The following is a 24,087-nucleotide window of genomic DNA, read 5'->3' as shown; positions in this document are numbered from 1 at the left end:
TGACTCTCTCCTTGACCTCACTCTCAGACACTCTCCTTTACCTCACCCTCCTCACCTCACTCTCCGTCACTCTCCTTGACCTCACTCTCAGACACTCTCCTTTACCTCACCCTCCTCACCTCACTCTCCGACTCTCTCCTTGACCTCACTCTCAGACACTCTCCTTTACCTCACCCTCCTCACCTCACTCTCCGACTCTCTCCTTGACCTCACTCTCAGACACTCTCCTTTACCTCACCCTCCTCACATCACTCTCTGACACTCTTTGACCTCACTCTCTGACACTCTCCTTGACCTCAATCTCCGACACTCTCCTTGACCTCACTCACTCTCCTTGACCTCACTCACTCTCCTTGACCTCACTCACTCTCCTTGACCTCACTCTCAGACACTCTCCTTGACCTCACTCTCTGACACTCTTTGACCTCACTCTCCGACACTCTCCTTGACCTCACTCTCCGACACTCTCCTTGACCTCACTCTCAGAAAATCACCTTGACCTCACTCTCACTCTCCTTGACCTCAATCTCCGACACTCTCCTTGACCTCACTCACTCTCCTTGACCTCACTCACTCTCCTTGACCTCACTCTCAGACAATCACCTTGACCCCTCTCTCAGACACTCTCCTTTACCTCACTCTCAGACACTCTACTTGACCTCACTCTCAGACACTCTCCTTTACCTCACTCTCAGACACTCTCCTTTACCTCACTCTCAGACACTCTCCTTGACCTCACTCTCAGACACTCTACTTGACATCGCTCGCCGACACTCCTGTATCTTGCTGTCCTTAATTCACTTTCAGCATTGAAATGTTAGTTCTCAAGCTCTCTCGGATAAACACCCCTGCAATGTCCCTGCAGTGTCCTCGTCCATTAGGAGGGAGGGAGGTCCCAAGGAAGAGCAGGTAAGCCGTGCAGAATGGTGCACCCCAAACAGGTAAGACGGAGGAGGAGACTTGAAAGGCGACCCTAACTGGCAGAGACATCACAAGCTTGTTCCTGGAAGAGTGATCGTATAAGGGAGCACTGGAGGAAGGCAGCAGTGAAATTACAGCTAAGCTCAGAAGATCAGTTGTGAAATGAAGACGCTTCACGGCCTCAGGGCCGGGCAGGGGTGACGTAGTTTGGAATTTTGCTGCCCGATATGTTATATCTAAATACACACCAAACACACGAGGGTGTGCACAAATGTACAATGTGTATTTGAAGAGGGGTTACAGTTTGGTTGTATCAAAATTACGATACACACACACACACCCCCCTTCTCAGGGGTAGAAAAGAAATATTCTTGGGGAGCAGAGAAAATGTGGAAAAGAAGAAGGGCTGTTTCTCTCTGCCCCAGGCAGTGTCACTCACACTCACACTCACACTCACACTCACACTCACACTCACACTCACACTCACACTCACACTCACTCACACTCACTCACTCACTCACTCACACACAGGTCGTAGACACCCTTTAAGGCACTCCTTGTGACCCCTAAGAGAATAAACACAGTACACCATCCTGCTCCTTACAATAAATGCTATCTACATGATCCAGAGTTTGTAGAAGTAAACGTAGCTCATTTTAGGCATGACTTGACAGAGCCCATACCATAGATATAACTCACCGTGACATGAACAAAGCACACACACACACACACACACGCATGGAAGCATGCACGCGTACAGTGATGCTGGCGTCAGCCAAGTTGTAGATTAGATTATCGTCTGCCATGCCAGTCTCCTAACTGGGTTTCAGAACCACACACACACACTACCTGATTGTCTCGAAGAGTATAAAAAGTGAGGTGTCATACTAATGATGATTAGATCTGCTTGTCAGTTATAGCTTCCTAATATTGCTTTATCATCATCATCATCATCCCACAACAATCCTCTATTATGTCTATTATTGTTTATGAAGATCAGCACATAGACCGAAAATGACATTTAAAAGGGAACCTGCATACATGCTACGTTACCCACAACTCCGGTCTTAGGTGTCTGACGAGGGGAAGAGAACTTCACGGCTGCAGGGCACGTTCTGCTACTGAGTCTTATCTCTGTTGGTCTGGTGAAGGCCGTCGTGCCATCCGGCCAGTACCGGAGGGACGCCTCCCGACCCAGGAGCCCGCACACCCTCATCATTCTACAGCAGCAGTGTCAGGACGACACAGCCTGCATCTCCTGGACTGACTGCAGCTCTGCAAGAACATCACTCAACATCTAGACCGGGCAGGTAGAACAAAGAGGCGCCGTTCTGGCCCCGAACACTAGAGCTTCCTGACGAGTGACCTATATTGGGATTATACTGCTACATGTTGCTGCGACTATATTCTTGCGGTAACACACGGGCGAATCCCGTTTCTCTTTGTTTGTTTCTCTTTAGTCCCACGCAGCTCGTGGCTGATGGCGACCAGAGTCTGGGGCACTACACTCTGGACTGCTGTTACACTGCGAATCAGACAGGATGGACAACAGAGTCCCTCTGGAGTGTGTGTTGTGTGTGTGTGTGTGTGTGTGTGTGTGTGTGTGTGTGTGTGTGTGTGTGTGTGTGTGTGTGTGTGTGTGAATTCCTAGATAACCGAGTTTTTCTTAGAAATTGTGAAGGCATACGCAGTGTCCTGTTAGGCAAAGGTTTTTGTTAGTTTCACTTAGAATTTTAGTTCTAGTATTGAATTCATTCATTTATAAGATACCATAACCAGTATAATACTGTATTTTATATAAAGACTAGAACTAAAATATGCATTTTAAGATTATATAAAGACTAGAACTAAAATATGCATTTTAAGATGCAAAGAAAAAAGTCGCTGATATCAGCCATATAAGATGACCGCTAATATGGCCTTCATTATCGGATGAAATATGTCCGTCTGCTCAATCATCACTACAAAGCTACGTATGCGTATTCTTATTCAGTGAAGCAGTCTGCCATCCTGCACCTAAAACTGCTCCACTGACATAAAGATGCTGAAATCCTGATAATGTGTGTGTACTGGTGTACAGACAAACAACACACACACACACACACACACACACACACACACACACACACACACACACACACACACACACACACACACACACTGCAGTGGATACAATCTGGAATGTCTTTTCTATTTGATTTTGATTTACGATGGCAGGGGAAACCCAAGATATTGAGTAAAATTACTTAAGTTTGCCGGAACTTGCCGTGACTCACCAGAACACCCACAGAACACTCATCTAGAACAGAGCCTGGTGAGGATGACGGCACATCCCAAAAAGTCTGTGATTTCTTAAAGGGCTCATTTGCATACCGTACCCTTCTGGCATATGAGTGTTGCAGAAACCAGCACTGTGATAATGTGGGACAAATGAGATCAACCTCCCTGGATACCAGACATCATCTCTCTCTCCACAGCTACGTTGCTGAATGGGAAGGAATTCTGACTATCAGATAAAGAGTGAGATTGCTTGAGACAACCCAGGAAGAGATTTGCATCAGGCTTACTCATCCCAACAGGGCGCTGAACTCCCAGAGTAATGCAGGCCCATTGTTCGAATACTGAGACTGTCCAGATACTTTCGGTTTGGCAGGCTCCCTCCAGCACATGTCTGACCCAGAGCAAGAATGCAGAGATCCAGGCTGTTTCCCCACAGCTGTCCGCCTTGAGGTGTTCTGTCAGACAACACGAATGCTTCCTGTCCAACGTGGGACATGTCTCTCTGGTCCGGGCCCCTGAGAGAAGGTCTTCACTGTTCCACCTGGACCTCCTGTGGCCGTTTGATACGTTCTCCTCTGATTTACCAAGTTCCTCTCTATGAACAATGTTGGGACTTGATCTGAGCCCCGAGCGACCAGAGTGGACACACGCATGAGAGCATGCACGCACGCGCACACACACACACACACACACACACACACACACACACACACACACACACACACACACACACAATATGCTCCACTCGGAGCAAAACTGCCGTACAGAACAGGGTCGTGCAGACTGATGAGTGCACTAATTGAAGCCAATCAGTGATCTGTCAACGCAGGGCACACAATTAGTCTGAAGTCACGGTGGAACAGAATATTCCAGAAGGCCGGAGGGTTAGAGTCGCACTCGAAATCAAAGCACCTCCTGCTCTCCACACGTTCTGATTTCATCAGCACCGAGGCACCATCCCAGTTTAGCTGCATAGCCCATGAACTGTTGAAGCAGTCACAGCACTGGAGAGAAAACAAAGCTGCGCTCACCAAAAAGATCTCCCCGCCGACTCCTTGGGGCTCTTCGTTTGGCCAGAGTGGACGATATGACGATATGAGCACAGGGGACCAGAGGAGCCCCACAGAGACTCCCTACCTCCACAGCCTTGGCGAGCGGGGCTGTGTGATCGCGCTGCAGGCCCAGCCTGAGACGGGCTTGGAGGGAGAAGAACCTCCGGATTCTCACAGGGGCTCGCTTAGGATTAGTGACAGTTCAGTTTTAAGAAAAAAGAAAAAACAACAACAAAGAAATACAACAACAACAAAAAAACTAATTAAAAATCCTCTCCAGTCGGCTGTGGGAGAAGTGGGCGGGATGACTTGAATGCAAACTTCAGCGGAGTTTAACTGGGATTAAATGGTGCTTATGGAAGACCTCCAAGCTGAGCTGGAAGGCTAATGGTTAGGGGGGGGAGGTCTTGGCCGAGGGAGTTCTATATGGAGTTGGGCACAGTGGTGAAATGGATAACCTTCTTTAAGAAGAGGGCGGCCACAAGACTGTATGCTGGTTAAGCTTGAATTGTACAGCATACGTTTCATGATGGACCTTCAGATGAGCAGATGTACACGCTCCCGCGCTGCTGACATGTTTTCCCACTAAGCGCCGATTAAAAGCTTTATGTAATAACTTGGCAGACGAGTAGGAGACAAGAGATAAGGGGGAAAGGGGCCAATAATTCACGGGGAAAGTAGAAAAACACGCCTCCCTCCTTCTGTCCTTCAAGCTCGCGCTACGCTTTCCCCAGCACTGCAAGCGGAATCTGGACAGGCGGAATGGACATGATTGCCCCTGACCCTTGGCTAGCCACACACTCCATGAGCCTCACGTGAAAAAGGACGCGATGGAATATTGAGCCTAATCGGCTCTTTTAAAACATTTTAAAGTCATTCATTAAGAAATGTATGAATCTATCCATCCATCTGTCCATCCAACCACCGCTTAACAGCTTTAAAATGGCTCTACATTGTGTTCTCTGTAGGCTGTTTGGCTTTCCCTCAAAATCACACTCTCCCTGTGTGTGTGAGCCACGCCCTGTATCACTCCAAGTGTACAACCAACACAGGAAGTGATGACTACACACGTCCTTGGAGAATGCTCATCACTCAACCGGAGGACACACCCTGCCCTATATAGTATGGTGGCCATGAGTTCAAAATGCTACAGAATAGCCCTGCACAAACTTTCCAGTGTAATTCAGAGCCGGGTCCCTGGTGCCATTAAAATCATGAGAGAAGTTCTTAGGATGACGATTGTGTGCAGGTAAAACAGAAGAGTTCTCCTGAGCCCGAGGCGGGGCCTGCTGAGAGAGGCAGAGAGGACAGAGGCCCATTACACACAGGACAACGTTCAGACGAGCTGTGAAAGTGCTGAAAACATTATTATCACAGCTGGGAGAAAGAAGGGAAAGAGAAAGAGGGGAAGGAGAAAAGAGGGAGAGCAAATGAAAGGGAGAATGTGTGAGAGCACTGAGAAAACATCCACTAGAGGAGAGAGATACACACACGCACACACACACACACACACCATTCATTCCTCTCCTAACACCGCCTTCCTTCTTTCTCTCCTTCCTGTGTAGCCTCCCTGACCCCCCCCCCCCCCCCCCCCCCCCCCTCCCTGACCCCCATGACCCACCCTGTGGTCAGCTCTTTTTTGGTTTTCAGGATCAGCTGGTATTTGGCCACAGCCCCAAAAACCGCCTCAGTTCAGATCAGGAAATAAAATGTGTGACGAAGAGGGAAGGAGAGAGCGAAACGGACTGAGAGAGAGGGAGGGAGGGAGGGAGGGAGGGAGGGAGGGAGGGAGGGAGAGGGGAAGAAAAGGAGAGAGAAGACCACGAAGAGTGAAAGAGGCAGTGAAGTAGAAAAGTGCATGTGCAGCGGGACTATTTTGAGAACGTGCGGCAATGTGCTCAGTGCACACACAGTACACATACAGTACACACACACACACACACACACACACACACCTAAGCAGCATCTGCCCATCAGCAACTTTCATTAATTTCCAGCATGTTGCTTTAATATTCCCTACATTGGCTGAATCGGAGCACAAGCTAAAAGCTTCAACCTTCAGAAGAACCACGTGCTACTGCCTGGGGCAAAATTCCAGCACTTTAAAACCTAAAGCTACATGATGTTTACGTGCTTTAAATTGAACCATTGATCCCTGGCCCACAACATTCTGGCAACATCAACACAACATCTCTGAACCGGGCCTGCGAGACAGACACAGATAGAGACTGCAGTCCTTCACGCCGAGCGTGCCGACCTCGTCCCCTACTTAGCAGTGACATCAGCAGCGGTCAAGCATGACAGCTGCACTTCTTTCGCCTTTGAAGTCCAGCGATGGCCGTCCGGCCCGAGGCCACAGGGCGATCGGTAACAGCAAGAGCAGCGGGAACCTGTGGCTGGTGAATTATTCATACAGCCGATTCCAGACAGGCTGTGCATGTTTGCCTGTACACGTATGTGTGTGTGCGTGTGTGCGTTTTACAGTGATTTCTTTCACCAAATGTGGTTCCCATGCAGAAGTATGACCTTCTGATTCACATGGAGAAGTACGACTTCCTGTTCCGTATCCGTAAGGCTAGCAGGGGGCGGTCAGCAGGTCAACACATCTGCGCAGTCTTACACACAGACGCAGGTCGGGTTAAGCCCACACACTCACGCCGGGTCCGTAAACACTGTTGTTCTCGTTTGCTCACGATCGCCAGACAGACCCCGTGTCACATAGTGTTCGGTGGAATTCTACGACTGGACACTGGAGTTAAAAGTACAGAGAGGTGGGACAATACATCGTTAATTTACCGTCGGTGTCGTTCTTTAACAAAAAGCCCGAGTAATTTCCACTTCATGTGGATGTTCATCAACCACCCACTGTTCCTCATGACAGTTATGTGACTGAACTTCAAACGACCAAACAAACAGAAAGACAGGAGTGTGTGTGTGTTTAGGACAAAGCTTCGGTACCAACAGTCGAACGCAAGAATCACTGTGCTCTGCTCGTATTTGACGGTCTTGAACTGCAGCGTTAATTTAGAGCGCTTTCTAAATAACTCGACTAACACCACAGTTCATTCTGGCACAGAGCGCTGCCCTGTGTTAGCACACATTCCAAACAGGAGAAAACAACAACAACAAAAAACCCCGCGGGATTTCCTTCCCGGCGTTCCGGTGAGCAGCTTCCTTTGCCGTGAGAAGCTACACAGGGAGTGATTGGGGGGGGGTCGTCAGTCACTACGGGGCAGCACCTTGAGGCTTGGCCCGCGAGATCTTCTACTGGGCAGCGCTCCGAGACCTGTGCTGTGGTCCCTCCCCCCTAAAGCCCTTCATCGTCCACCGACCCCCTTGACCCCGAGCGCAGGACAGGCCAGATGGACGGGGTGGGAAGGCGGAGAGCAGCGGGGCGTGGAGCTTGGCCGCGGCCCAAGCTGTCCGCAAGTCCTCGCCGGCCACGCGTCCGGACGACGGTTCCGGCCAATGGGCAAACCGCGGGCGGGCGGAGCTGGTGTAGGCGGCTCCTCTGAAACCAGAAGAAGCTCGTCTTTTCTTAAAACAGATGCAAACATTTTTTTTAAATAAAATAACACAGAAGAAAGATCCAAGAGCAATCTGGGGAAAAGAGTCACGGGTGCTCGGGGAGAGCTTTACAAAGATACCAAAGAAAGCCTCTTAGCGAGCGCTGGAAATGAAGCCGGCGTTACGGTTTCAGTTCTTCAAACTGTATGCACAAACGCATCATGCTACCATCGTCGGCGGCGGCCCTGGTGGGCTTTGGGGACCAGACTGTAATACACTCCACTTGAGCTCGGGGGGGTCGGGGGGGTTTGCTTGTTCAACTGCAGTGAAAATACTTCAATCTGCTCACCCAAAAAAAGGGGGTGAGCAAAAAGCAGAACCCCCTTGGCTCCACCCACTCATCCATTTGCTGTTTGTTCTCATGCCAGGAGCCAGAAAAACAAAGGCAAATATTGACTGCGCAGACAGACTCCAGGCTGTCTCTGTGTACAGTGGGCCCTCATAGGGAAGCAAGCCTACACAGAGAGACTCTGACACAGCATGCTGCAGCTGATAGTGGAACACATTAAAAAGTCATTAACGCGATGCCGTAATGCGGCAGGTCCTTTAACAGAGGGGAGGGTATCATTTCACAGAGGTTTGCTACGTTTAACTAAACTTGGAGTACATCGCCGTAAAGGCCAAAACACGCTAACGCCACAAACACAAGCGGACGCGAAGGAAGAAACCGGTATCGAACGCTCAGAGTTCGTGGGAAAGAGGAAGAAGATTTTGGAGGCTTCCCAACAATTACACTCAGGTCTGACACGGTTGACGCAACGCTCGAGTTTGCTGGACTACAGCGGGTCAGTGTTCTCTGCCAGTTTTGGTTCCCGTCCGCGTGGGTCGTTGCAAGTCCGGCACGTCACGCGGCCGCTCTGGGCCGCACTGGGCGGGGCGGGCAGAACCGGCAGACGCTTGGAGCGCGGCCGCCATGCAGAAGTGGAACCAGCCGGGAGGCCCTGGCTGCCGTGCCCAGAACCGTGCCAGCTGACGGGTCCGTCCACGGCCTGCCAGCCATGTCCAGCCAGACGTCTGCTGGTTTGTTGGTGTCTGTTACCAAACACTGGAGGAGTTGTGGACACGTGATGATGGCGGTGCGATGACGACGCTCTGTTGGGAAATGGAGAACTCTGCATTCTCTAATGTTTTATATTCAACATAAAGCGAGTGATGGTACACGCCAGGCGTTATGGTTACTGCAGAAATGTCATTAGTCACAGTCATCCGATTCTCTCTGCGCCTGTCCCTGCGTATGGTGTGTCACTGCTACGTTGCTATTTTACAGCTGACAACTCTTTTATAGTCTAAACAGTGGCATCACGGGCGACCATAGAAGCTCCAGTGTCATGTGTAATTAGATACAAACATGTGCCATAGTGAATCCTATACAATTAACATATTCCAATCCTGAGAGGCGTTAGCACAATACATGAGTAACAGAAATGCTCATGGGAGCATAGACATGCATATGAGCACACAAACACACACAAACACACACACACACACACACACACACACACAAACAAACATGTACACAAACACAGTGTTGAGACATTTGTGCTGTAAGCTTCATTTGTTTTGCATCCTGCCTCCCTCCAAAATTAATCTCATGTTAATTATGAACGTCTGCTGATTATTCATAGCCGGTTTGGCTCGATAGGACAGCGGGCAGAGGAGAACAGGGAGGGAGAAAAAAGAAAAATGGTGAGAACAAGAACGCCACAGAGAGAAATGGAGAGAGAGAGAGGGAGGGAGAGAGAGAGAGAGAGAAGGAACTGTAGTAATTTAACATGGCACAGTTGGAGTTCAGACCACACCACCACCAGTCCTTCACCCAACACACAAAAGCAACCCAGCAGACTGCGTTCAATCCAGAAAACCTTAAGCCAACAAAATCACCACACAAACTTGGTGAATGTTACTGTTTCACAGAACTTTCCTCTGTGTGCCTTAAACCGTCCCGCCTTAAACTCAACCGTCCCCATGTGGAGACGTCACTGAAGGCTGCTGGGAAAGTCCCCTCGGCTTCACCAACACCGCACCGACGAGCACACGTGCGAGCATGCCGCCCAGACACGCCCCCGCGCCGCCCAGACACGCCCTCGCGCCGCCCAGACACGCCCTCGCGCCTCCCAGACACGCCCCCGCGCCTCCCAGACACGCACCCGCGCTGCCCAGACACGCCCTCACCCCCTCACTCTCCGTCTCGGGAGAGCGGCCCGCGGAGACGCCGGAGCAGCCAACGTGCGCGTTTCGCGACGCAGCCCCGCGCCAGCGCTGGTGGGTTGGGGCTCTCGTGCGCCTCCCTGTCCTGCCGAACCAGCTCTGCCTGTCTGAGCTTCAAAGGGCTCTTTTGTGGGGAGGTCGGAGCAGGAAAGCCACAGCGTATGTGGGACACAAACACAGCCGCGCGCGCTTCCTTGATCCCGGGTGGTGTGGTTGTTTTTACTGGCCAGCTGGGTCCACTTCTTCCCCCTCCTTCTCTCGGTTCCCCTTTCTCAAACAGGCTCAAGAATGAGCACTTCAAAAGAAGGAGAATTAATAACTCCAGTACTGTCTATTAACAGTTTATTTGAACATTAAATACAACGCAAGACACTGTACGACATAATAAAAAGCAAGCCTTTATTGTGATTACTTTGACTAAATATATTTCTGTTCTGTATGGCATGTGAATATGATTGTTCAAAGAGTAACACAACCATCATCACGAACACAGATTTGGTCAAAGGTTTCATTTGCATATTGCAAGCTTCTCCCTTATTGGTCCAGGAATGGCCAATATCTTAATAATGATTAACAGATACTGCTCTGCATCCTGAACAGTCATTTTATTCCCAGGCGAATTTAAGATGGCCTGACTGAGAGAAGCTCGGTGTACAGAATACATCTAACCCCTATATCTATGCTACACTACTGGATTAGGTGCCATCAGAAATGTTCCCATACCTGTTTCATTGCAAATATATCAGCAATCCCAATAGTTCTCTCTCAATTCCTTTTTTGCATTACAACTACGAATCTGGCATATAAAACACCTACTCAACATACATTATCTATACATTTAGGAAGACTTGAGAAGCAAAACTTGCCTTTTCTAAAAATAGGCCATTCTAGAAATGAAGAAATGACCTCAGATAGTGAACTAAACCCCTCGACTTTCACTGGAATGTTTCAAATGTTCCAATTGTGTTGTTTTTCAGAGCAAGTACTTTACCTACATAGTAACAGGGGCCAAGACCTCTTCTCATTCCTGTTGCTGTTTTCAGGAGGATAGGAATCTAATGGCTTAGGGAACTGTTAGCACAAGCTGTGTCTCCCTGCTGTGTTTTTCTGCTTTTCCTGGTTTTCTTGTTTAATTTAGCAAGTTCTAAATTTAAAAATGTAACAAACCTGCCATTGTTGCGATCTGGTTGTGAAGAGCTTTGAGAACAGTTTGGCTCTGATGTATCTGTATTTGTCTTTCCTGAGTGTGTAAATGCAGAGTGCAGCTCTTACCTTGACAAGATACCCATCATTTGCATGTCAATGGAAAACCAAAGCATACCCGCCAAAAGATACTATTCTGTATTCAGAGGGCAGGTTCTAATGTTCAGATCAGCCTGGGCTCTGGTTTGTGCCTGACTGTTGCATTTAGACAATCAACCAATCAGCCATCTGCATGAGGAATGCAGGTCAGGCCAAAACTCAAAATGTTTCTTTTCAACTCGCTGTTTTTTAGAGTTAAACTTAACTCAAATACATATCTGAAGCCAGCTGGGAAAAAACAATCCCAGACATGCCCAAATCCAACGTCAGAGTGGACGTTAATGTACCCTCAATAAATGCAGCAAAATGAACGTTGTGCTTGAAAAATAAACACACAAGCTTAAGCTAATACTGTGGCTAACGCATTCAAACAGTTCGACTCACTCTGGCTCAGGAGTCCAATAATGTGCGCGCGAACACACACACACACACACACACACACACACACACACACACACACACACACACACACACACACACACACACACACACACAGAGCTTTGCTTGCAGCTCTCGTTTCTCCGCCACAACACAGCGGTAACACGAGGACACACTGCTACATTGTTAGCTGCCAAGGCCACACACTAGAAACACTCTCACCAAAGTGAAGCGGGCCAGGCAGAACAGGGCCAAGGCTAAGGGGACGCCGATAAATCGCACGACTCTGGCGATATGTCAGTCGAAGTTACATAAGCTTACTTTAGCACCCCGCTACTACTGAAAAGCTTGTCATTACACACTTGTGTACACACAATTGCAACAAAGTTGAACAGAGCAGGGAAGAAAAAAAAACTGCCAAAATAATCTTCCCACCGGGAGTGGGATGGGAAAATGAGGTATCGTTTGGCTGAACGGAGATCAGTCCTGCCACCGTAAGTTTGAGGTTTGGGCAGACGGAGCTGTACAGAGATCAGTGAGGAAGGCCTGTGTGCGGTAGTGCAGATGGGCACTCCCTTCCTCTGACCGGGTGGGTGGTGGGGGGGGGGCTGCACCAGGTGGTTGGCTGCTGAGGTGAAAGACTTCGGTCTGTTCATCCAGCCCAACAATGGCAGCCCTGTATTTGCTGACAGACATAAAGGAGAAAGGTGTGGCCACTTTTCAGTGCTGCATTTGACTGTGCATGTCAGAGAGAGAAATAGAGAGAGAGAGAGAGAAAAATGGAGGGGGGAGGGGGGGGGGGGGGGGTTAAGAAACAACGGAAGGGATCGAGACGCCAGTCTTGTGAATGTTCAAGGGAACAAGGGTGTTTAGTTAAGGGGAAAAACACTGACAAAAACAGACAATGTCAAGAGAAGGAAAGCAAAGAGTGACTCTCATCCCAGCACATGTCTATGCTCCCAGCTGACAGGGAAACCCAAAGACCTACCGCAGACGGTCTGTCCGAAGCCTGCGGGCCTAACTCAAAGCGCCACTTTAAGGGGCTCTGGGGCTCCTTGGCCTGGGTGCTCCGTGTGTTTTCGATACTTGACAGCATGTACAGCCATGTAGCCGCTTCTCAAAGGCACCGCCAATCAAAGGGCCACAGCAGTGATTAAGCTCAGCGCTGAGTGAGGACACTTGGCCGTCACGCTCGAGATGCTCCTCACATGGAGTCTGGTCAGAGGAATCGGTGAGTGGGAGCCCAAGGATACGAATAAAAGAATTATATACACCGTTATATCCACACACTGAGGGCTAATCTACAAATACATTTTGCCAAGAGTCTTCAGTAAAAGCTAGAAATCTACTGGTATAAAGCAACTACCCGCAACTTGCAGACCAGCGATAGATCCCTGTTTCTGGCAGAGTATCTCCATTCAGACTCTGTACCTTCTCATGCCAACGTCACATGGCCAGCCAACAAAACACAGCCAACAGCTAAACGGAGCACACACAGCAATGGCCTCTTTCTCAGACCGGACAGGGAGACGGTAGTGTTCTGACAGCATGTGTGATTGGTTGTATTTCTTCACACCGCTTACATGAGCTACCAAGTTTCAGGAATGATGTCATACACTTGCTTGCCAAAGCTCAGACTCAATGAGTATTTGGGTGTCTGGCTCTGCCCCTGATATAGCTTTAACTATGGCTGTAAATGCTCAATAATTTATCACGCTTTAGCACCCTCCTTGGCCAGAGAACTCTCTCGATTCCTTAAATACATCAATTTATAATGTAACTTAAACAGGAATCTATTCACTCCTTCTTTTAGCTAATGGCGCCAAGGTACCCGTGGCTCTGAAAGACTAAGGGAGAACAGAGAGAGGACGCAGAAGGGAGAGGAGAGAAATGATGGAGAAGGGAGAACAGAGAGAGGACAGGAGTAGGGGGAGGAGAGAAATGATGGAGAAGGAAGAGGATTCAAGATCAGCCATGACCCGATGCTCCGGGGTCATTTAGTCTCGCCGAGCTGGCCTGCAGCGCTAAGTTAATGGACTGCTTTAATGGCTGACTGGTAAACACAGAATATCAAAAGACGGTGTTACGTTTCATTCTCTGCCACTCACTTAATTAACTGACAACTATAGAAAACCAGATTTTGTCAGTAATCTGATCAACGCATTTACATGTATTCGAGTGTTCCGATAATGGGAAAACTCAGGGTTAGGCAATAATCAGATTTCTACTTTGCAAGCAGTCAATAATCTCACAGAATGATGTGACGCAAACTTTTTATATGGTTTTACATGGTTACTAATAGCGCAAAATTCTAATTTCTTTGAGCATATATAATTTCAATGTATGATATCATTTAGTTCTGCTGGCCGCTTCCAACAGCTGTGGATCATCTACGAGCATTTCTGAAAGAAATTGGAGTAAGGTTGTACATGCACTGAAAAGTCTAATCAGATTACTGAACTAAAATCCAGTGATCTTTATTGGATTTCTTAATCTCATTTCTAGGGCATAATATAATCCAAGATATCGCAGGATGCTGTTCACATGGCCACTTGAAAAATCAGATAACTGGAAAAATACAATTATGATTGGATTATTAAGTGCCTTTATACACACTCAATGGCTACGTTTACATGCAAAGATTTTCTTGAATCATGGTGTTTACATGGCTATTTTTCATCTATTTAATGAATTATTTAAAGGATTGCCCACCTCGTTCGGATAGAAAATTTTATTCGGATAGAAATTGTATTCGGAATGGCCACAATCAGAGTAGTCTATTCCAATTGAGGTGTATACATGGATGTATTCTGTTCCGATTGATATGAGATTATTGGGTCGCATGTAAACATGGCTGCAGAAATTACAATACTTCTCCGTGTTGACAAGAAAAGGCAACGTCATGCTAACATTAGTTTAGCAAGATACTGGAACCTCATACAACATCAGCCAATAGCTAGGCCTATATTTGTCATTTTTCTAATTCTCATTAAACGCTTTTGTCAAAACCAGTAATGTCAATGTTTATTCAATTTCAATTTCATTGGTGAGTCCGAGTGTCATTTCAAGTCTCTGATGTCATTTTTAAACTACACAATTTTACCAAAACAGCTTTCTGCTTTCTATAATTTAAGGAATATTGCATGAATTAGTATCTACCTCCGTCTGCAAGATTATAAGAAACTGATCCATGCATGAAACAATATACTGCTCTTTGGACATTGTGCAACTACAACAAACAAACCTTAATGTGTACAAAGAATATATGATTAATAAATGCCGTTTTACTTTTCCTGGGCCAGGAATAATGTACAAGTGACCATTAAATCTCTGACTTCCTGGGGGGTATGGGGGGAGGAATTTTTACACCGGACACAGCAATGGTGGGACAAGGATGGGGCACAAGAGGGTAAAGGCTCCCTATAGTGCTAACTCTCCTGTCAGACTGAGACATGGGAACCAGCTGAACGCTTGTAAGAGTGTGTGTGTGTGTGTGTGTGTGTGTGTGTGTGTGTGTGTGTGTGTGTTAGTTTTTAAACTGCGTAGGAATTTAGTGAGCTTATAGGTCACGCCACATTAAATTCCTGTCATGTTTAGTAGACTCTACCCAGGCCATGGGAGAGTGAGAGTGACAGAGGTTAACCTGCAGTAGTGAGGCCAGTCAGCCTTAATGGAGCCTCCCTCCACATTATGAAGCTTTTCTTATTACTCTGAACCTGAGAAAAAGGCATCAATCCACCACAGCCAATAGTCTCGACACACAAACATATGCCAGAGGGTGGGTACTACACCTAGGTACAACAGCGCCCAACAAGAAATGGCCAATGGAAGCCATGCCCAATACTTTGTGTGTATTTTGTCTACAGTTTGACTGGTCGTGGACGTGTTACGTTACACACAGAACAAAAGGGGCGTAGGATGAAGGATCTGAATATATAAAACCTCTAAATAAGAAGCACACCACTCGGACTAAGACACAATGGCAGGAAATCTAGTTCCTCAACAGAGAGCTGATTCTAAAGGTGTTTATTCATCCTCCATCCGCATTAAGTTTCAGCATGCCTCCAACACGGCTAGTTTTGCCACTTGGGGACAGTAAGTACACACTGTGTAATTACACAGGCCAGAATATGATGGGGTCTTATTTCTACGCCATAGTTTACGACTGCATCAGAGACGGTGTTTGTTTAACTAGGCAGGTTGGAAGCTTGGCAAGTGTGAGCCGTCCACGGCGATAAACAGATTTACATGTTTGCATTACTGAACTCTGTAATGCTTTGGTGAGCAGCCCAATGAGTGTAGGAATATCATGGACATGTGCGTAAATTCTTTTAACCATCTTGGGTTTGGGCCTGAAAAAAGAAAAAACTGTCTTGGGTTTGGTCGGGTTCGGGTTTCTACACCATTATTCACAGCAACAGAAAACCACCATCTAACACATGCACAGAAAGGGACACACACTTACAGTTTACAGACACAAACACGCCTGTATCGTGAAGCCCCACAAAACCTTTCCTCTTTCTGAGAACTGCTAGGAGCTTGTCTGACCCAAAGGTGCAAGGTCAGAATGATCTAGGCAGGAAGAAGAGTGAGAGAGTGGGGAGGGGCGTCTGCTGAAATCGAGGAATCTTGGATACACGACAGAAAAATAATTAAGAACACACAAGGTAAAAACACTTAACAATACTAAAAGGCTAACCATTAAAATTGCACAGAATAAAGTGCATTAAGAGCTTGGATAAGAGCTCTGACAAATGATTTGATCTTGTCTGACCAAGGCCTCCCTTTTTTGTACCCTCATTCTCTTTTCTCTTAGCCCTGTGTGTGTGTGTGTGTGTGTGTGTGTGTGTGTGTGTGTGTGTGTGTTTCATCGCTCATTTGTAATCAGCACATCTCTCCCACTCCCACAATGATAAGGGCTCCCCGATCTGCTGAGAAAACACATCTCTTCCCTCGCTCAGTCAGCTCGTACACCACAGCTCTCCTGAGAAACATGACAGGAGTGTGTGTGTGTGTGTGTGTGTGTGTGTGTGCGCGAGAGAGAGAGAGCTTGATGACACCGATAGTGGCCCTAAACCCCCTTAAACACTCACGTAGCACAGATAACTGAGACACAAATACATGGCAGAATAAACAAACATGGGTGGAAGCAAACACACACACACACACACACACACACACACACACAACTGAAGACAAGCTCTTGTTTCAGTCTCACTAACCTCTTACACCAAACCTCTAAAAGCAAATGAGAAATGTATGGAGATATCTCTGCATCTCTAACTATCAGACACATACGCTCCACAAAAAGCAAAGACGATGGCTTATAAATAGACCTTTTAAGAGACCTTTTAAGACACACTATTTTCACACACTATGGGCACTGGAGCACCAAAAGAAAAGAAACGGCAATGAAATGCAGCCAAAGAGTGTTGAGGGAATGACCACATAGGCTCACTCCTGCAGAACTAACACAACAACGCTACAGTCAGATTTCTATTATGGAGGGCAACACAAGAGAGCACATGCATGCACACACACAGCGACATACACACACACACACACACACCAAACACAGCCACACACACACACACAGCCACACACACACACAGCGAGCCACACACACACACACAGCGAGCCACACACACACACACAGCGAGCCACACACACACACACAGCGAGCCACACACACACACACAGCGAGCCACACACACACACACAGCGAGCCACACACACACACACAGCGAGCCACACACACACACACAGCGAGCCACACACACACACAGCGAGCCATACACACACACAGCGAGCCATACACTCACACAGCGAGCCATACACACACACAGCGAGCCACACACACACACAGCGAGCCACACACACATACACCCCTTCCTCTCTGAAGCATTCCAATGTGCAGTAGCAGTAAGGAGACCCTGGTGCTTTGGGCGTGAGCATGTGTATTAAATCCCAGCACTGGCACTGTGGCACTGTGAGACAGCCCGCGGCGTTGTCTGGGCCACAGACGCAGCGCTGACGGCGGGACGTGATCGGAGGCGGGGCTCGGGGCGACTGGGGAGGAGCTTGGGGTTACAGGGTGCGGTGCTCAGGGTGTGCAGGGCAGATGGGTGGCTAATGAACTGACGGTCAGCTCGTCGTAGCTGGGCTCGACCGCAGGTGCAGTCTGATGAGGCTCTCTTGAGGAATCCAGGCCTTGTGCCTACCGATTCCCACCGAGACCGCGGCGCAGTCCAAACCTCAGCGAAATAGAAAGCCAATGAGGACTACGCCCAGCCCTGTGGCCTACAAAGGAATCGAGGACTCTCCACAGCAAATTCTTATTGACAGTGTAATACAGCCTCAGCAGGGAGGGGGAAAAACCCCCACACCACTGGGCTATATGATTATGGAGACTCATCACGCATACATTAAACCATGTGGCCCACGACCAGGCCATTAGTAGTAGAGCACACAACAGCACAGGACAACCATTTCTGCTACAGAATCACGCCGATGACAGCTATGCTAGAACACAAAGCGTGCCAACTGTCGAGTGGCGAGGTAGCAGTTTCAGAAATGTGCGAAAGCAATCGGACGTTAGACCGGTCTTAAGTGTTCTAGCAGCTGGGGGTAATACCACTGTGAGGAAACACAGGCCCTACAGTAACGCTGGAGCTCCGAGCCTGGGCGAGCCAGTGCCTTCTTGAAAGCGAGCCACGCTCCAAACCAGAGCTCTTTAGAAGCGAGCGCTGCAGCGTTGCAGGGCCAAAAGACCACCTGGACTGCAGAACCTCATTCACCCAACTGGGCCACAAGCACACCTGTACTGCAGAACCTCATTCACCCAACTGGGCCACAAGCACATTCACCCCCAAACTGAAAACCTGCATTCCTCAAAACTGCTCGCCATTTACCTGCTAGCGTAAACTCCATTGGGAGTCCCTCCATTATAGGCCTGTTCAGGAAACGTGCCTTGGATTAAAGGTAAGATAACGCTTTTGTGATTTGAGCTGGTAAGCTTCACGCAGGTCGAGCTGTTGACTGTCGGAGAGTTCGAGTGATTAGAGCATTTCAATGTGCTGTCACTGTGCATGTCAGGAAAATGTCTGGCAGCTTGGACCGATTCATTAGGAAGCTCGCAAATCACTTCAAAGAGTCCGAGGTGGCTTATCTGAGGTCGTTCAGCACACAGGCAGCACTCCGGACATTTTTGTGGTGCTATTCATTACTCTGTCGTTTGATAAGCAAGTGCTGCTTGCGAGTCCATTGCGATTCAGTAGCAACACCAGTTAATGAAACACATTAATTGTAGGAGCCAAAAGTCCATATCTCGATTGTGTGATGTATCTCAGCTGCTTTGGTATTCCTCAAGTGTGTGCAAGCTCCTAACGCGCTTCCTGCATGCGGGTTTGATCCTGATCTTTCTCTTCACAGTGTGGGTGATTCATGAGCTTGTCGGTGCTTTGACGTGGCCTCTGACCAGCAGCAGAGTGACGCACGGCCAACGAGGGGCGGGAGGAGAGGACGGAGCAGCGCGGACGGCGTGACACGCCACCGCAGCCTCGCCCACCCCACCAACCGGCCGTTCCAACACGCGCCCCAATCCCCGTGACCCGCCGCCTGCTCCCTACGCAATGCACGCGAACGTTTCGGAACCGCTTCGGAACTGTCGCCGTGTGACGGAGCGAGTCGTGTGATGTTGTCGAGGATTTGCCCCGTTACGTCCGACGGCCTGAAGCATCTTCCTCCCCTCTCCTAACAGAGCAGCTAAATCATGCTGGAAGATCAATAGGAAATTCCTAACAAACAGAAAGCCATGAAGGAGAGCATCTCCAGGGACCGCCCACGGCCTCCTTCCACCACACCGTAGGCCGAAACATCTGGGCTCATTAAACAAAATACATCACAACTGGATAAATACAGTCCGACAGGTTCTCCGATTATTCAAGTGGTTAATACACTTTCCCAGCTCAAAGCACCTAAACAATCACACATTAATATTGCCTTTCATAGATTAAATGCCTTCGCAAGTCTTTCGAAATTTTCAAACTCCACCTCCCGATCATTTTTTCCTTGGAGTCGACGTGTGGTAAATACTAATTTCAGGTCACTGTTATTTGTTATGAACACAGCTCATTGGAATCAGGGCAAAAAATAAGGCCAACCCAATTAAAGAAAGACATGCGAGGAATAAGGCTGGCTTTCTATCTCCTGTTCATCAGGTCTCACTGGTTCTCGAGACAGAGACAAAACTGGAGAAGCTCCAACACGTAGAGCAGCAGCCGAGCGGGCCGCTTCCGCCTGCAATCTAATCAAACCTTTGTTCACGCGTAGAGGGATGATAACTGTTTGTTCTGCACATGTAGACGGACATAGATGGGTCTGCTACATAACCGATCTCACAGGTTGAATGCGGACAGGTGAAGATGGTGAACTCCTGTGCAGTGGTGTTGTGTTGCTGATCGTAGCAGCGCCTGCTGTTGGCGGACGTGCGGTACAGACGGTTATTGACGCACGACCGTGCAAGTTCTCCTCGGGTTAATGTGCAATTACAAACGTGTGCGTATAAAATTCAGCTACACTGACAGTCACGTGTATGTTTGATGTGGAGAAGACTACTAAAAACAAGAGGGAGTGGCTCTGAAGACAACAAAGAGGTCCAAAAGGGCGAAGTGTCTCCTTCTCTCTCTCAGAGCAGGAGTTCCTGAGTGTACGCTCGGTCTCTGTCTTTGCGGAAGGAACTCTTGGTCCGAGTGCACTGTGGTAACCAGGCCTATACGACATCTGTGTTTATCCTCCAGCAAAAAACCAAACGGGCTATATTTACTCCAGCCAAGCGGGCCAGGATAGCGAGGGAGTTGGAGCAGAATTTCAGAGGCAGCCATATCTGCCTTTGGTCCATATGTCTGAAGAAAGATTTCCAGAGGCTGGTCGTCTCCATGAGCTGCTGTTAATTTCGTGATTTGTGAAGTTCACAATAAACAAGTCATCAGACCTAAAAGGCTATAATGCCCTTTATATGTCATAACAGAAGCAGGACAATCCGTATGATTGGTAAATGTGCAATTGTCTCTGCGCTGCAACAAGGTCTTAAAGGGAAACAAGTAAACACTGTCAAATCAAACCGGTGTGAGCATAACTGCAGACACCTCAGCAGAGCACACATGCTACGGATGACAACACACGAATTCCTCAGGCGGCCCGCGCCTTCTCTCAGTGGGATCCAAACTGAAAAACTAACGCTCAGAAAAGGCACCATGACACTACAATCCAACAAACAACAAACTCTGTGTGTGTGTGTTTGTGTGTAAACGGTAAGGCAGAAAAGAAAAAGAGTCTTTTCAACTAACAATAGTCCAAGCTGGGAAAAGTCCAAAATGCCAGAAATTCCACACACAGGCAAGCTACTGTAAAGTAGACTGCTGACAACTCAAGCATAGCCCAACACCTGGAAGCAGTTATTCAGATTAACTAGGGCATTCAAATCCCCACAAACACACATTGTATCTTTGTAATGCTATTTCCACAAAGGAATGAAGTTCACCACTATGTTTGGGGGGGGGGGGGGGGGGGGGGTTCTGCTTTTTCTCTGGAGTCCATCGTATTACACATAGATATAGTGGCTTCCTCATGACCCGAACAAACCAATCAGCCTAATCAGAATCATTGGTACTTCATCTGTAATCCTGATTACATTATGCTTGGAAAGGAAGCTTCCAACGTGAAATGCCTGGGAGGAGACTCGTTTACTATATTTACTATGACATTTCCAACATTGCTGGGCGCACCATACTTTTACTACTCTGTAATGATATCCCTCTCAGCGCATGCTCCATGTTCACTACATACACTGAGTAGCCACTTTATTAGCTATGCCTACTCTATAGTTGCACTTAGAATTCACCAGCTTATTTTACCATCACTTTTACTGTCTGGACTCAGCTGCTGACTGATAGTAACTTGTCTTGGTGTCTCCACAACTGTCTTTTTCCCCTGGCCTCTTTCAGAAATTAACAGCATATGTCTGGGTATGTAACATATTTGAATATGTAGAACGTACAAAATAGTAATAATTGAAACAGTATTTGAAACAGTATTTACAAGCACATTCTGAGTACACATGTGTATTACAAGCATAAATCTAGCACCTGTGCAAAAGCAGATATCTCAGGAAAGAAACCAATATACGCTGATGCAACATACCCAGGGTTCAAGATTCTGGTACAATCCTGACTTCAGAGTACAAAAGGGGGCTTGCAGCAATGGACTGACTGTAAAACACATAAGAGCCAGTTAGGTTCACTTATGCAAACACTCTTGTAATCACTCAGCGTCCACAAACAATCAAAGCCAACTAACGTGCTTCATAACAACTGATATGAATTTGGTGACACACCAGTTTCAGAACTATGCACTAACCAAAATCACGGCTCCAGACCCAAATATGTCATTTTCCAATCTGGAGCACATCAATCACAAACTGCAAATCAACCTATTTGCTCCCCACACAAAGGTACAGTATTGAGCAACACTGTATTCTAGAAATGCAAAGTATGTAACAACATTTTTATTGTTGAATGAAAATGGCACTTTAAAGATTAAAGTGCCATTTTCATTCAACAACCTATAACTTAAAAAGCCGCATAACGCAAACACAAAGTGGGTGGTCCAAAATAAAGAGGCTTTCTGTTGCACGTTTATACAGTTTGGCTAGACTAATTCCAAACTACTCTTACTAGATATTTTCATTTGCGCTTTAAAATGTATGCATACTCACAGAGGCTCAACATTCAAAGCTCTGCAACCGTGAAAATGAGTGTTATTACAAGAGACCGAGAAGGGAAAACAAAGACTACATGTTCAGCTGTTTTTGAATTGCCGAATGCAACAACTACAATAAATCCAGGGGAAGTAAAAAAAACTAAACTGCTCTTCCATACTCGCTGTTAGCCAAGGCGCATGCGCACTGAGTGATCAGGAAGGAGCACGGTTTATTGGTGAAGGATTTTGTAATGAATAATACGCCAAAACGTGATTCTATCTTAAATGATAAGTTATGCCCTACACGTACTTGTTAAAAGCGTTGTTTTCGAGTTTACTCTCAGTCGTGAGAAATAGAAGAAAGAGGATTAAATGCCGCGGTTTAAATGCAGGCTCGCTACATACTATTAAGTTAGCCCGATAAGCTAACCCACCAGTAACGCTTTCCTCCCGAGTTAACTTAGCACTGCTGACTAAACATGACACTTAACTAGTCGCCCCGCGCGACGTCTCTTACCTCTCTACATCCACAATATGGAGAACAACTTCAATTCCTTCAGAAGAGGTGTACTCCTTTAATCCAACGTATAATAGTCGTTTCTCGCCCAGCTATGTTCGCTGCGAGGAATGCTCCTCGGCTCCTACACTCGTTATTCCTGTCTCCCAGCCAACCGAAACCACGACGCCCGGCCGCCACACACACATACACACACACCGGATCGCGCATGCGCCCTGAAGTCTTTGAACTGTAATGCATGGCTAACAAAAAATACCGCATTGTGAAGTTTTGACATTCCATGAGAAGTTTCAAGTACACACACACACAAAAAATTCACCCGTGGTATTGAGTCACAGCATGAATATTTTTTTTGTTGTAAAAGTTATAGTGCTGCAGGGGAAATGCGTTGTAAGTATCGTCTTAAACGTAAACGTGCAACGATGTGCATAAATTTGCCCTTTTTGTCTCTCAATCCACCAAAGTTCTCCTGTGACATTCTGAATAGATTTTGCATACAAATGGCGAAATTGGCTACATAACACCACGGTTTATTAATTTCATTCATATTATAAGGAGTTAAATTGTGTAACGTAATAGCTGATATTTGTATCCTATTGCAGTCAATTGAGCCGCTTACTGGATTTTCTGGTGGTATAGAGCGCAACCTTGTGGTGACTTAGATCAAACTTCGTATGTCGAATTCTTAATGTTTCTCAAAAAGCAAAAAATAAGACTTAGTGTCGACAGTGATATTAAGATAATCATTAAAGTTTACTTCACATAAAGAAATGTCAACTAAGCTATTTTACTATGACGCAAAACCTCCCGTCGACGTATGCATGCCATCATAATTTCATAATGTGTTGGGTAATTAACAGCAAGTGTTGTGAATTTCAGAAGGTAATCCTCTGGAGATGAACCTTGGACTCCTGCGATGTCTTCAATTCGCAGAATAGTTCCAGAGTGGAAACATGTATTGTCACAATTCCATAGCACGATTAAGGTGAAATGTTATTGCTTCATGCTTTGAGGCATATGCTTTTTATGCTTGCTTGTTTTATATTTTAGAATGAAGCTTTCAAAGGGCATGTTGATTTGTCTTAAACCGCTTGGGCTGTTGTT

General features: G+C 47.1%; 1 protein-coding gene across 8 annotated transcripts in view; it reads right to left on the bottom strand.

Annotated features, from left to right (window-relative positions):
- Positions 1–23,174, bottom strand: part of sipa1l3 (signal-induced proliferation-associated 1 like 3) — a 59,062-nt gene extending 35,888 nt beyond the window's left edge. For 4 of the 8 annotated variants that reach the window (XM_076990270.1, XM_076990341.1, XM_076990331.1 and 1 more), the window contains exon 1: positions 22,984–23,173. The gene's annotated coding sequence lies outside the window, so the exon portion shown is untranslated. Of the gene's footprint in view, positions 1–21,908; positions 21,977–22,983 lie in introns of all 8 variants that reach the window. The other 4 variants (XM_076990278.1, XM_076990288.1, XM_076990312.1 and 1 more) reach the window with 3 other exon arrangements.
- Positions 23,175–24,087: the final 913 nt, after the last annotated feature.

Source organism: Brachyhypopomus gauderio, chromosome 2 (assembly GCF_052324685.1).
Source record: "Brachyhypopomus gauderio isolate BG-103 chromosome 2, BGAUD_0.2, whole genome shotgun sequence".
In the NCBI taxonomy this organism is placed as follows: Eukaryota; Metazoa; Chordata; class Actinopteri; order Gymnotiformes; family Hypopomidae; genus Brachyhypopomus; species Brachyhypopomus gauderio.
This window is presented reverse-complemented; position numbering and strand designations above follow the sequence as displayed.